Raw genomic sequence first — 14,808 nt, 5'->3', positions numbered from 1 at the left:
GTATTGGTAACAGGATCTATCTCCTATATAAACCTTACAAACTCCGTCTGGGCTCTGCTGAGCTCAGGGGTTTTCTTTTGTTGCTTTTGTGGTGCACAAGGCAAGAATGGAACCTCAGGTCTATCTTCAGATCTTAAACATGATTAAACCACAGTGGAGTTAACACATGTGAACAGATTTACAGCTGTAGAAGGGTTGGTGTCCCTCCCACTGGGGAATGGCAGGAATAGCTGCTGGCAATGCCAGTGGTCACTACACTCATCCATGGACTCTAGGATGGAATCCTCAACATTTCTAGGGACACATGGCCCTTAAAACCAGGGAATTTGTGCTTTGCTATCCCCTTGGGTCTCCACACAACAATTCCTTCAGCCTGATCTAAACACAGGCTGTGCCCAAGGATTTTGTTCAGCTTTTCAACCCCTGCCACTCTGCAGCTTCCCAATCTCCTCCAGCACAGCCTGAGGTCCCTTCAGAGCAGATTTTTTTAAAACAACTTCTCTTTTCTCTGACCAGTGAGTTTGCAGCTGCATCACCCATCCCCTGTTCTGACTGACCCTGCAGGGATGTGGGGCCAGTCCTAAGCAGGAGTGGTGATGATGATGAGGACGATGATGATGATGAGGATGATGATGTGGGGGGATGGTGTGCAGCAACTGCCTTTTGTTTGGGATAAAGAGGCTGGGAAATCCTAGCCTGGCTGCCTGTGGAGAGATTAAGGGTGGATTCACAGGAATGTACAGAGACAACTGCCCTGCACACATGGGCTGCCAGCCCAGCTCCCAGAACAGCCAGGACAGGGATATAAACAGAGATATAAACCTTTCTAGGGGTGCATTTTCCATCCTAAAGAAGGTATTTCAAACAAACCCAAATCCACCCTGGAATTGCTGTTTCTGCCCCAAGGATGGCCAAGGTCAGTCCCAGCACTGATGTTCAGCTGTCCAGGGTAAAAGGATACAGATTTTTCTGGGTGCATTCCTGTCTAACAGTGATGACAGCTTGGAGACACAGTGAAAAACATCTGGGGGAGGACCCCACACCAAAGCCATCCACTCTGGAATGTGCTTAGAAATGGAAAAAGGGACCAAGGCACGGGAACACTGAGCACTAATTAATTTGCTCATAAAGGATACAAATTCTTACACCAGAAGGAGATTCTCTCTCAGAGATGCCTTTTGTTTTCCAGCAGACAATGTGAATTTGTCTACTTTGGCAGGGTGTTTAAAGCTGAAACTCTTGTTATTTGTGCCATCGGGAAAGAGAAGCAGAGCAGACCCACCAAATCTTTATTTGGATTAAACCCCTCCAGGTCCTGTCCCTCAAGCCAGGTCAGATCTCTTTTCTTTCCTCACATTTAATGAATTTTGTCACGTGTGGTCCTGAAACAAAGCAATCTTTGTCACTTGTACTCGTGGAAAAAATGCCCAGCTATTCAGTTTATTCTCCTTTGTAAAACTTTTATCTTTATTTTGTGCATTTCTGGGGTCCAGTGTATTAAGAGCAACTTGTCAATTTTGCTTCCTTATTTTCCTGGAAAACTTATAGTTAATTTATTTTCCTGTATCAATTAATTTCTGTAACACTGGACCACACAAGCTCAAAAGAAATGTTTTCAAAGTTATTATCCCTATTGTACTTATATTTTTAATACTATATTTTCAGGTTTTAATCGTCTGCTAACAAACAATGACCAGACTAGAAGTGGCAGAGCACTGTTTAAAAAACACTGAACACAAAATTCTTTCAAGAGCTTTTCAATGTAATGAGTGAAATAAAAATATCCCAAACTGAGATGTAGCTACAATGTCCTTTCCTTTTGTTCCTCTTGTTCATTAGCACAGCAATTTCTCTACCTCTGCATGATTTTGGCACTGGTTCACAGATTTCTTGCTCTGGCCTTTTGGGTGTTTTTTGGTGCTTTTTTTAATGACACAGGTGGAGTGTTCCTTAAATACTTCACCATCTTGTACCAGGATGTTTTTTTAATGCACTGACTTCCTGCCAGTGCCAGCATCTGCACCTATTTTTTATTTTCTTTTTCTTAAAAACAAAGAAAAAAAGCCCAAAGAGGGGTACAGACTTATGAACATCCTTCCTTGTGCAGGCACAGTTTCATGTTGAGATGAACCTAATTCAGCAGTGGAGGTATTTAAGGTCTTTGTTTAATCCAGAAATCTGCTCAGGGTGTTTGGACCCTGGATTACAGAAACGTTGGGCTGGAAAAGAGCATTTCATTCACTCCTCTGCCATGCAGCAGACTGAGTCCACCTCATCCTTGAGGTATCTGTCAGCAGTGAAGCTTCTCCTTCAAGTGCTTGGTGTTACCACACACTCCTCAAAAAATGGGCAAATTTGTCACAGGAGACTCAGATGATAACTGGAGTGGACACGCACACAATCACAGTGGACATGCACACCTGATTTCTGTGTGACAAAATGGAATTTGGAGATGTAGGCCAGGCTGGATGGGGCTTGGAGCATCCTGGGATAGTGTGTGAAAAATGCGTGTATTTTATGATTGGCTTTTCGCAAATATTAAAATGAATATTATATGTGTTGTTGAATATTATATGTGTTAGAAAGTAATGCTGTATTAATTTTCTCAAGTAGTGTGTTAAATATAGTTCTAGGTTATAACAAAATGTTAAAATAGAAACTAAGCTATGTAGGATACTTTTTTTTTAAAAGAAAGGACTCGCAGTGAGACAGCAGCCACAGGACACCTGAATCTTTCAGAGAAAGAGAATTTATTGCCCTCTTATCAGGAGAAATGAACTTCTTCCCACCTCAAAGGCGCTGTTAGGATTCAGAGGAAGAAGCTGACACTGACCAGACAGAATCCTGTGTTTGAATGGAATTTATACATAGTGTATGAGGTGTATGAATATGCAACAGGTTGTTGTTTTTAAGGGTTAATCCACTGTTAATGGGTATCCTTTTTCAGGCTCATGCTGCCCAGAAAAGGTACCCAAACTGTCTGTAACTATTTGTCTTTATTGTCTCATATTGTCCTAATCCAAATTGTCCAAATTATTATTACTCTAATTGCATTATTATTTTTATAACCATTTTATTACTATTGAACTTTTAAAATTTTAAAAACAAGTGATTGGCGTTTTTCACAGTGGAAGGTGTCCCTGCCCATGGCAGGGGCTTGGAATGAGATGACCTTTAAGGTCCCTCCCAACCCAAACCATTCTATAATTGTATGTATTTTAGGAAACTAATTTTGATCTAGGAACGTCCCATGTTTCTCCAGAGTTTTCACCATTATTTAAAGAAAATCAGTTTCCTCCTCACTCCTCTGCAGCAGTGGATGTTTTTTTATCAAGCTCAGCAGATAGGAACTGCAAAAAGATTATCTAGAAATTATATATAAATAAATATATATCAGAATCAGAAATCTTTCTTTGGCACAGCAGATATTTGTAGATCTACACTTTCTGCCTTCATTCTCTGCTCCATCAATTTTTCCTGCCATGGCTTCACCACAATCACTCCCAATTTGTTGTTGGTGTTGCTCCCATCAATTTCAGGTGCCACATCTGTGCCATCTCTTGGCAGCACCATCCCAACTCCACCTCCTCTCTCCTTCCCACTCCCAATGCCTCTGGACTCCAGCCACCTCCTTAAATAAACTCTGATATATCATTTCCTCTTCTTCAGTCATATTCAATTTAAATTTAAATTTAAAACAGCACTTTTACTTAAATAAAGAAGCTCTGGCTCCAGTTATGCTGAAAGTCCTCTCCCCATTTTTAGTCTGGTGTCCTATTCTCAGTGTCAGAGCTCCAGATCAGTTCCTGGGAGACTTTCCAGCTCTCCATATCTTCCCACTCCACTCACCATTTAACTCACATCAACTTTATCATTTACCCACCAGTTTCTTTCTGTGCTTCTGCCCTTGGCTATCTCCCTGACTGGGAGGGATACAGAACACACAGTGGGATGGACAAGGAAATATAAAACACAGAGAAAATTAATTTTAGACCAAAGTGGCGAGAATCAGGTTTTGGGGCTGTTTTGTTGCTGTTGTTTTAGTTTCTAATTTAGTTTCTGGGGTTTTTGTTTTGTTTTTTTATATCACCATATGGCTGCTTAAGCAAACCTTCGTGAGTTCATCTTCACACTGTGAGAGAAGGGAAATCATGGACATGCAGACAATATCTGCTTCACCTCAGCAGTGCAGAGCACAGGAATGTGCTGCTCCTCCTCACAGGCCACTGGCCACACCACAGCTCAGTCACACACCCAGACATCCAGGTGCTCTCACAAAATCCCAAACTGGACACACTGAAGGTCCCTTCCCTCTGCTCTTCACCCAAACAAACCGATTCCTGAACCCCAGCTTTGGACATTCCCTCTCCCACCTCCTCCATGCCCATTTGCATGAGTTCTGTTCACCCCAGGCCCCTCCACAAACAGCAGAAAGAAAGAAATCTGCTGGGTTTTCAGTTTCCATTGTCTCCATCTCGCTGACTGAAATGGGTCAAACGCCTGGTGACCTCAAATGCCTCCTTCCCCTGGGCTGGGGGAAGCCTGGTTCAGGTGGAGGTGTGTATCTGATACCCCAGCTTCTGACACCAGAGGGGATGGCTCCCATCTGCCAGAAGCTAAGTTAATAGTTAATTCAAATATCAGCTTATGGGTGTTTTTTATGCATTGAAACCCCCAGGAGCTAAAAAAAAAAAAAAAAAACAGGATGGTTTACAGTCCTCCCTAAGTACAACCGAAATGCACTGAAACCTTTATTTACTTTCCATGGGGTTTGAATCTGGTCTATATATAAGGCAGGAGGACAATGCTAATGACCAGGAACTGGGAAAACTGACAGAAGCTGTATAATTGAATATTCTAATGAAGAGATTTGGTAAAAGCACCATCCTTTCCAATTTCACTACAGAACACATTGCAGAGAATCATCTCATTTTGATGGAGGGGGACAGGGAGAAAAAGGGCTGTTCTCTGGAGTTTTATTGGCTTAACCAATGTTTTAATCGTTTTAATAGCAATGTCTGTAGCTGACACCCTCACCTGGCATGAGGGGGAGGAGGGAGGAGGGACAGGGCAGCTGAAAACGGAAGCTGGAGGATGCACATTTTTACTATTTCACCCATGTTGTAAATCAAAACATAAATAGCAAGTGTTACTGTAAGGGTGGGAGGGGAAAACCTGGGTGAATTCAGCCCTCAGCACATGCAAAATCCTTCAAGACAAGCAGCAGTGACTCCCACAACTGCACTTGTCTCTGATTTCCATGGATAACCTTCTTCAAATCCCATTCACAACTCAGAGCAGATCTCCACAAGCCTCAGCTGCTCTTTCTGTTCTTGACATATCAGCCCCAAAATTCTTCCCCTCTCCCACCTCAGCTGTCCCTGATTTTGCTGCTGATTTAGTGAGGAAGAGGAGCAGCCTCATCAGCACACAGAAACTGCGCAGCAAAGTGAAACCACCACATCAAAAACCTCCTCTGAAGAAAATGCTCAGATCCAAGTGAAAATTAATCATGTATAAGTTTAGATTTGAAACAAAACAGAAGTTAAGCTTCTGCTCCCAGCACAATCTGGAGTCAGGTTCCTGGGGATTTATGGCACTGGGTGATTGCAAATTTTGGCCCTTATGGGAAGATGACATTCATCCTGATGCTGGCTCTGAATATCCCCGGGGATTTTAAAAATATATTTTTATATATTTTATATATAAAAAAATATATATACTATATATACATATATAGTATATATATATACATATACTATATATATATATATATATAGTTATTTAGTTATATTATAGTTATATTATTTATATATTTTTCTATATCTATTATATATATATATATAAAATGTTCTATTAATTATATATATTTATGTATCTGCTATTTACAAAATCAATAAAAAGGTCATTAAAAGATCCAGCTGAATTAGGGCTTCACTTGTACCAAGACAAAGCCTTGACACACCTGCATGGTTCAGGAAATTATGTGAGAGTGTGTGGTCTCCTTCCCCATCCCTGGAAGGGTTCCAGGCCTGGATCTGAGCAACCTGGACTAGTGGAAGGTGTCCTTGACCATGGCAGGGGGGTTGGAACAGTCCTGAAGAAGCCTTCCAACCCAAACCATTCTGTGATTCAATGATTCTATGACAGTTATGCTGCCACGCTCTAGCAATTCTCTCTGTTTTACTTTTTTGGGGTTTTTTGGGTTAAAAAATAAAATTAAGGCCACATATCTGGGCAGTTTGTATAGATTAGGGCCTCTCCAACAGTCATTTAGCCCAAATGAGGCAACTGCTGCTGTGTGTTTGATCCCAAAGAAAGAACTGAGTACAAAGTGATGAGTTACTACATCAATGAGGACAGGCAGAGATAAAATATCCCCCTGCTAAACCCAAGAAAAACCTTGCTGTCAGCCCAGAGCTGGGAGTACATTTGTCAGAAGGGTTCCTCACTCACAAAAAAACCCAGAACAACTTCACAAAACAACTCAGCCAAAGCCCTAGAGCCAGTCTGCTTTGAGAATCCTCTTCCATGCTCCATTCCTGCATCCCTGAGATGAGCTACACCAAATCCATACACATATCCATAAATGGGGGCATTGACAGTGGTGGAACAGCCCTTCTGCTTGTTGGGATGGACTGGGTTTATTTGCTTGTCCAGAAATATGTGGTGCAATGACATTTGAGGCAGGAATTGAACTTCCTGGCCTGGGTGGGTGGCTGCTCTGCAGTAAAACACCCCAGTGTGATGACAGAGGAGGAATCTGTGCTTGACTTAGAACTGTTCTTCAGGGTTTAAGCTGTCTGCTGTACTCTTCCTGGATCTTCCAAATGCCTCACACATCACAGAATCATAGAATGGTTTGGGTTGGAAAAGATCTTAAAGACCACTTGCCATGGGCAGGGACACAGATTGCCCCTGTACATTGCTCTGATCCCTCACTGCTTCATCAGCCATACCTTTACCACCAAAGCCCTTCAGTAACATGTGCCAGACCTAAACATCCTGGGGCTTCTGCTGCTCACAGTGACCCCGAGATGAGTTACAAAGTCTCTTTTCCCAGCCCAGTGCTCAAAGAAGGAGTCAGAACTCTTCAGTTCTCGTCTCAAGGTTGTTTGTTGCATCTTATCTATAAAATTCTTTCTCCTGTCCAGCTGAGGTCCACTCAGCAAGACAGTCAGAAGCACTCTGCCTGCCCTGGGGTGGTGTTATCTTTTTATACTAAAAACTACGTGTACAATATTTACCAGAATTTCCCAATACCTATCACCTATGTCAGACAGTGAGCTTCTACTCTAAACCAATCCAAAAGTGCCACCATCACCCAGAAGATGGAGGCCAAGAAGAAAAAAGGCTGGACATGCCCAGATTCCTCCATCTTGCCCCCTGAATACTCATTCTAAAACCCCAAAAATCTATTTTTCATCCTGTGATAAATTCACTATCATTCTACTTAAACTGTCTTGGCTTGTAGATCTTCACATAAGGTCGGTAATTTGCTCCATGGGTCATAATCCAAACCACAGGCATGCTGGGCTCTGTGCCAGGGTCTCTGAGCCCCTGGCAGGGGTCTTGGCAGTCTAGGACAGACAGAGGGATGTCTTGAATTTAGACATAAACACAGCTGAATCTATACCTTAAACCTTCACCCTTCTGCAGGAGGGAGGCTTGCACGAGCTGTTCCAGCCCCACACATTCCTCTCATCACAGACTGATCTTATACCACCTCCTTACCATCTTTTTCTCAGTTTTTGTTTTTTTTTTCCACTCAGGTTTTCCTGCCTCAGATGCAATCCTGATGAGTGTGAGGTCTAGCCCACCTCCTCAGCTCAGGGTTTGCTTCTGCAGGCACACTCACACCCTCTCCCAAGTTACTGCCAATGTCTGGGATCACCTTTATAAACATCATTTTCCTGCCTTTCTAGAAGATGAAACCAGTGGGAAGCAGCTGGTGAGAAGTGCTTTTTGTTGGCATAGAAAATTCTGGCAAGCATAAAGACTTTCCTTTGTTCCAACTAAAAATATGGGTATTTTCTGAAGCAAAGTGATGGGTTTTGCTGTAGGGTCTGAAATATTGTGATAAATTAATCAAAATGACTCATCCCTAAGGTTCCCACATATCCTCTCACTCTCTCTGCCAACCAGATTTATCCACATATCCACATCTTCCCTGATCACTATTGCCATGGACGCTGCAGACAGAGCCAACACCTTTCTGCACCACATGAGGATGTCACGTTGCACTTTTGCAGGAAACAACTGAATGGAAATGCACCCATCATCTTTAACTAAATTCCTGCAAGACACAATAACAGCTCAGAATCAAAACATCTTTGTTGTGGAACAAAATGTTTTCCATTAAAAAACTTAAAAAAAAAAACCCTGACCACCTTCAGTGTTTTGGAAAGGAAAACTCCTCCATTTCTCTTGTCCTCCAAAGCCATCTGATATCTGTGAACCCTGATACTTCCAGCTTAGATCCTGCTGTTGGAACACTTCACCAGGGAGCAGGGCAGTGTGCCCAAGAAGAGCTGGAATTTGGCTACACACAAGGCTGCAACACTTCCCCCTTGTTTCCATCTCCTCCTTTCACCTTTTCTACTTCCATATGTACCATTATCTGTGCTAAGTTTGCTATCACTCATACACATTGTAGGTAAGAATGTAGATGTTTATAGAATTAACTTATTTTTATGGATTCATGCGTGGTCTCATCCCCCTCTCAGGGCAGTTTTAATTCTAGGAACAGTCCTCCCACTGACAAATTTATTGATAATTATCATGTGAAAAGTACAAAAACTTTTTAAATGCCATTTTTTGATTTCTTTAAGTATCATGGAAGATGTTCTAACTTTCTCCTCTAGACATCACATCAAATACTTTCCTTTAACTCTCCATGGTCTGCTAACCTTGGATGAAAATGGATCTTCTTCATCACTCTGGTTCCCTGCCTATGCCAGGAGGTGAGATTTTGGTAAATTAATGAAGATTTCTCATTAAGAACCCCTGCAAGTGTCCAAGGCCAGGATGAGTGGGGTTTGGAACAACCTGGGATAGTGGGAGGTGTCCCTGCCCATGGCAGGGGGAAATCTGGATGAACTTAAGGTCCCTTCTGACCCAAACCATTCTGTGATCTATGATTCTAACAGCATCAGGCTGAATATCATCCATGGATCGGCCCAAGATCCATCACCTCCCTCTCCTCACTTGTTTATCAACCAGAAACATTTTTGTCTTTTAGCATTGGCATTTCCTATGCAAATGCTCTGGCTATTTTTTATTTCCTGCAGATAAGTGGGATGATCAGGAAAGGAGGATACACTGCTCCACAATGAATGCCAAGCAAATTAAATGCTGTTACAATTGAGGCAGCTGATTACTGAGAAACAATCCAGCCCAAAATGGGTCAAATGTGAGATGGAAATGACCATTTTAAAAAGAAACAAAACAGAAAGATATCACGTTGAGCTCATCCCCTGGACATCTCATGGGTCTTTACAGTTCATATAAATATCAGGAAATTCACTGGAGAGATAATTGAGCCCTACATCCTCACTACACATGTGGTGACAGAGATGGGGCACAGTTTAGTGAAAGCTGCACCAGCTTCTTTTCATCTCACCCTGGGTACATCCTTTAAAGCTGTACATTTACTCCATTCAGCATTTCTGCCCTAAACACAGCACATGTTCTTACACAGAGGTGGAAATAAAAACACCCCAAAAGGGATGCCACCACTCTAGCCCAGAAAAAGGGATTTTACCACTCTGCCCCAGAAACCACTCCTAAGCAATGGTGTTGCTAAAAGGCGTGATAGCAACCAGAGGAATTGTCCATTGCTAAGACAGCTGGGTGTGATTTGTAAAGTAATTTGGGTCCCTTCCACCCTCACCATCACAGTTAATAAATGTTATTTCTGCTGCTGGGTGTGATCTGGCTGGTGGTGAGAGATGAAGAACCTCCAACAGGCCCGATAAATAACAACATTAACACAAGGAAGCAACAATGCAGATAAATCACAAAATTGACACAAACAAGCCATGATACAATAAAAACACTGTGCAATTGGCTGCAGAGGAGGGTTTGCAGCTTGGGCTGCCTTTGCCAATGTTTTCCTCCCAAGCAGGAGCTAGATGCAAGGCAAGGAGGCAAAGAGAGAACAACAGCACGGGATGGAACACACTGTCAGTGAGTGTTTGCAGACTGCTTCCAATGTCAATCACCAGAGTGATCTGGGGAACGTTTCTGTGTGAGAACAGGCATGTGAGCAGCCCTGGGAGGGAGCTGTGCAGAGCTCCTGGCACCTGTGACCACAGGCTCAAGGCTCTGATTAATCCTTTCCATGGCTTCACACACACAGGTTTAGGATGCTCATACTCCTCTATTGACTTTCTCTTCCTTTTCTAGTTTAGGAGTCACTTTCTCAAAGCTCAGGCAAAGAACAACACTCTGTTTACACAAATCCTGGCTTCAGCAAAATGGGAAGCAACAGCAGAACTTGCAGCCAAGTGTTTTAACTTGGATCCACAAACACATGCATTAAAAAAGCCAAGAGCAGAATAGCTCTCCTGGCCAAGCCCTGGAAGGTGCTTCATCCTTCACCTCCCTCCTAAACTGCTGCAGAGCTCTCTGCAATTAAACTCAGGTAATAAGAGAAGAAACCAAAAGAGTTGCCTTTCAGAAGTTATATTCACCATATATAACCTTCAGAGCACGTGGAAACAGAGACTAAGCTGCAAAAGGAAGAAAAATAAAAATTTGGCATGTTGGGAAAGCTAAGCGGCTTCTCTTGTTCCCTCCATCCCTCCTTCCTTGCCTCTCCCTCTTTCCTTTGAGCTCTCCATCTCTGACAGGATACTGAGGCACATGTTGGTCCTGTGAGAAGCTCTGAGAGTCAAGCAAGTAACTTTCTTTGAAAGGAAACACACTTGAGGCAGGGACAAAAGAGCTTAGTTAGCTCCACCCTGGCAGTGTAATAAGCTCGAGGTGGAAAAAGAAAATGAAAAGGTTTCTCCAGTGTAGCAACATGAGCACAAAACCAGCCTGGGCACAGGGGGCTGCTGAACTGCAGGGCAGAGGTTCAAGAGGGAGATCTGAATCTTCCATAGGGCCTTAAAAAACAAATAATAAAATACATGTAAAAGTGAGGGGAAAGCCTAACTAAACTCTGCATTGCCTGTGCCAGTGCAACTGTGGCATCATCTTAAGGCAGGGATTCTCTTTCCAGGCCAAAACCTCTGCACAGGCTGAGCATCACTTGCTTAATTCACCCCATGTCCACACAGGTACAGAGTCACATGAGGAAAATGAGGGGTCCAGCAGGGCTCAGGGGACCTTGGAAAGTAAAGAGACACCAAAGTGGTGTCTGGCAGACACCAAAGTCTCATGTCCAGCCGAGACAGCAAAAAAGAGACAGAGGCAATAACGCTGGGATTCAGATTCAATTCTGATGTCAGGAGCTCAGGAAGGGCAGCTCCCTGGTGAACTTCAGGAAAGCAGCATCCTAGGAGCATCCTGGTACTTCCAGCTGGATGCAGTCCTGCTCCACCACATCCAGGGGGGACAAGAACCTCCATGGATTAGGTGCTCCTCGCTGGTCCCTCAACTCTGCTCCTAAAGCTCATTCCCCAGAAACTGACAGTGCCTGGTGGCCTCAACAGGGATGTGAGGTCCTTTCTTCAATTAAAAAGACGGATAAAAAGAGAAATACAAAAAAAAATTCACATGCGCAGGGCCTCAAGGACTTGGCTGTTCAAGAACACAAAAGTTTGAACATTGCCCTTTTCACTGCAAATAGTTCTGCTTCTCCCCCCCGCCTTTGTTGGTTGTTTTTTTTTTTTTTTTTTAATAACAAGTTCAGTGAAACTTTATCTCTTCCTGCCCTAGTAACCCTACTAAATAATCTGCTGTTAGCATGACTCAATTAAGTGGCTTTCAGCTGCTGAAGTCGGTTTGGTTTTTTTTTTTGCTACTGTTCTTTCATCGGCACAAATGAAAAAAAAAAAAAAGCTTTCTTCTCTGAACAGTATCACACTCCTGGAGATTAAAGTGCAGCTGAGAAGTTGGTTACTTGCCTTGTAGAAAGGATCTGATTACACCCAAGAGTTTAGCTGTGCTCGAGTTCAATGTGCAGCAGAGAATTCAGACGGGCTGGGGTTTCAGTCCCTCCTCCGAAAGGAAACGCAGCCCGAGCAGCGCAGGAGGGATAGAGGGTTCATTCCTCTTAAACTGCCCAAATCTGCCCTCAAACTTATCGCAGCTTTCTTTCTACAACATTACAAACTCGACCCCAAAGTGATACATACCCAGCCGCTGAGATGCAGCAAAGCCTCTAAAACTACTTTTCTGTCTGTCCTATCACACACTGCTGTAACTGTGGAACATCTACAAATCATCGCTGAGCCCAGCAGGAGAAAGGATTTTCCCTCTCTGTCTTCCCCAGTTTGTTCACTCTGTTGACTAAAGCTGTTTGTAGCCGTTGTTTCATTGTAGTTGTTTCATTATGTTTCTCACTTTCCCCTTTTCTCTGTTACACGAAGCTACGCGGGAGAAAACAACGCTCTCTTTTAAAGGCAGGAAAACGCGATGGCGAAACCACAAACACTCGCAAGAGACACCAGGTGGAGAAGCCGAAAGCAATTTAAACTCTTATTTAAAGGTAAAAAGAGAAATAAAACACAACTCTCCGGACAAATGCCAAGTGATCACCTTTAAAACCCCGAAACAGCAGCGCCCATGGCTGCAGCGGAGCAAGTGACACTGAAATGCACCAAGCAGTGCCCTCAACCAAGCAGTGCCCTCAACTTTCCCGGTGCTGCTGCACAGGTTCTCCTGTTCTCGGAGATGTGTTCTCGGCCCTGGCACATCGCCCTGCAGAGGGACACCCTGCCCTGCATCCCCCGCGCATCCCCCGCGCATCCCTCTCCGCCGGCGGTACCTGCTGTACCTGCTGCCCGCGCAACGCGGCGCGGCTCGGCTCGGATCAGCCCCTTTCGGCTCGGATCAGTCCTGTTCAGCTCAGTTCTGCTTGGCTTGGCTTGGCTTGAACCCAGTCCTGCCCGCACAGCCCGGCTCGGCTCAGCCCGGCACAGACAAACTTAGCCCGGCTCAGCCCAGCCCAGCCCAGCCCGGCCCGGCTCGGCTCAGCCCAGCCCGGCTCAGCGCTCCCGCCGCCCCCGCAAGGAAGCAGCGCTCTCCGGGCCGCCCGCAGCCACCACCAGGGCTGCCCTGGCCGCCCTTCCTCCTCCTCCTCCTCCTCCTCCTCGTCCTCGGCACCACCCCCTCCACGCCCCCGGTGTCCTCTCTGTTTGGGCACGATGTCCCTTAGGGCTGGGGACCCTGTTGCCTGCAGTGATCTCTCCCAAAATAATCAAACAGGACAATCTGATTTTATTTTTTTTTTTTTTTTTTTTTTTTTGTCCAGGCTGCAAAGCGTTGTTGTCGCGGCTGGCAGGGGAGGTTGCTGAGAGGTTGTGAAAAATGTGCGTATTTTATGATTTACTTTTCTCAAATATTAAAATGAATGTTATATGAGTTGTGTTAGGAAGTTATGCTGTATTCATTCTCTTAAGTAGTGTGGTAAATATAGTAATGTAGTTTTAGGTTATAACAAAATGTTATAATAGAAACTATGCTATGTAGGATAATTTTTTTCCTAAAGAAAGGACTTACAGCGAAATAGCAGCCACAGGACACCTGAATCTTTCAGATAAAGAGAATTTATTGTCCCATTATCAGAAGAAATAAACTTCTTCCCACCTCGCTCAACCAGGACAATGCCATTAGGATTCAGAGGAAGAAACTGACGCTACCCAGACAGAATCCTGTGTTTGAATGGAATTTATGCATCATGTATGAGGTGTATGAATATGCAACAGGTTATTGTTTTTAAGGGTTAATCCTCTGTTAACTTGGGTCATTTCTTGGGCTTATGCTGCCCAGAAAAGGTACCTGGACTGTCTGTAACTCTTTGTTTCTATTGTCTCATGTTGCCCTAATTCAAATTGTCCAAATTATTATTACTCTAATTGTATTACTATTTTTATAGCCATTTTATTACTATTAAACTTTTAAAATTTTCAAAACAAGTGATTGGCGTTTTCCACAGGGGTGCAGAGGAGGTGTCTGCAGAGAAGTCCTTTCCTCATTCATCTCTCCCACTGTGTTATGTCCTTGGCTCTGTTAGGAACCTCAGACCAGGCTGTTGTGTGGAAGAAGGATGGGTGGTACCTGTTTGGTGCATCCCTTTCAGGGGCTGAGGGTGTCAAAAGTGAGTTTTGCTCAGGATGTTCCCTAGGAGACCTTCTGAGCTCCACAGGAGCCCTGTTTTCTTCCTGTGCTGTCAGAAAAGGTGTGATGCTGGCCATCGTGGGTGGGTAGGTCTGGAGCAGGAAACTGGCCCAGGAACATGGGAGAGGAACTACAGGAAGGAAAGGAAACCCCAGAAATGTGGTGGCAAGGGATTCTGGAGAAGACAGTGGGAAATTTCCCTATCCTACAGGCCACACCAGCTCTGTGAGACCCGTGGGCTTTGCTGAGAGACAGATCAACATGATCACAGCTATAGCAAGGACACCTAAAGATGACCTGGTGTACCCACAGAAAATATGAGGCCATGTTCAGCCACCTTCTGTGGCTCCAAAGGCTCCAGTGAAGAATCTCAAATAGTGTTTCTCTACAAGGCTGATGTACAGAACACCACACATGCCAGTTCTGTGAAAGATGTTTTGTCTGGGATGACCCAAATGAGGTACTTAGAAATTTTAGGGCCTGTAAGTGTTCACTTTGAGCAGGCTGGGATGGCCCTTT

The 14,808-nt window shown here is 43.9% G+C and overlaps 1 protein-coding gene across 3 annotated transcripts in view; it reads right to left on the bottom strand.

Moving 5' to 3' along the window:
* PRKCQ (protein kinase C theta) overlaps positions 1-13,101 on the bottom strand; it is a 57,629-nt gene extending 44,528 nt beyond the window's left edge. The window contains exon 1 of one of the 3 annotated variants that reach the window (XM_064703068.1): positions 12,947-13,101. The gene's annotated coding sequence lies outside the window, so the exon portion shown is untranslated. Of the gene's footprint in view, positions 1-12,937 lie in introns of all 3 variants that reach the window. The other 2 variants (XM_064703066.1, XM_064703067.1) reach the window with 2 other exon arrangements.
* Positions 13,102-14,808: the final 1,707 nt, after the last annotated feature.

Source organism: Zonotrichia leucophrys, chromosome 1A (assembly GCF_028769735.1).
Source record: "Zonotrichia leucophrys gambelii isolate GWCS_2022_RI chromosome 1A, RI_Zleu_2.0, whole genome shotgun sequence".
Taxonomy (NCBI): domain Eukaryota; kingdom Metazoa; phylum Chordata; class Aves; order Passeriformes; family Passerellidae; genus Zonotrichia; species Zonotrichia leucophrys.
Note: the sequence above shows the minus strand (reverse complement) of the source record. Positions and strands in the feature narration are given on the sequence as shown.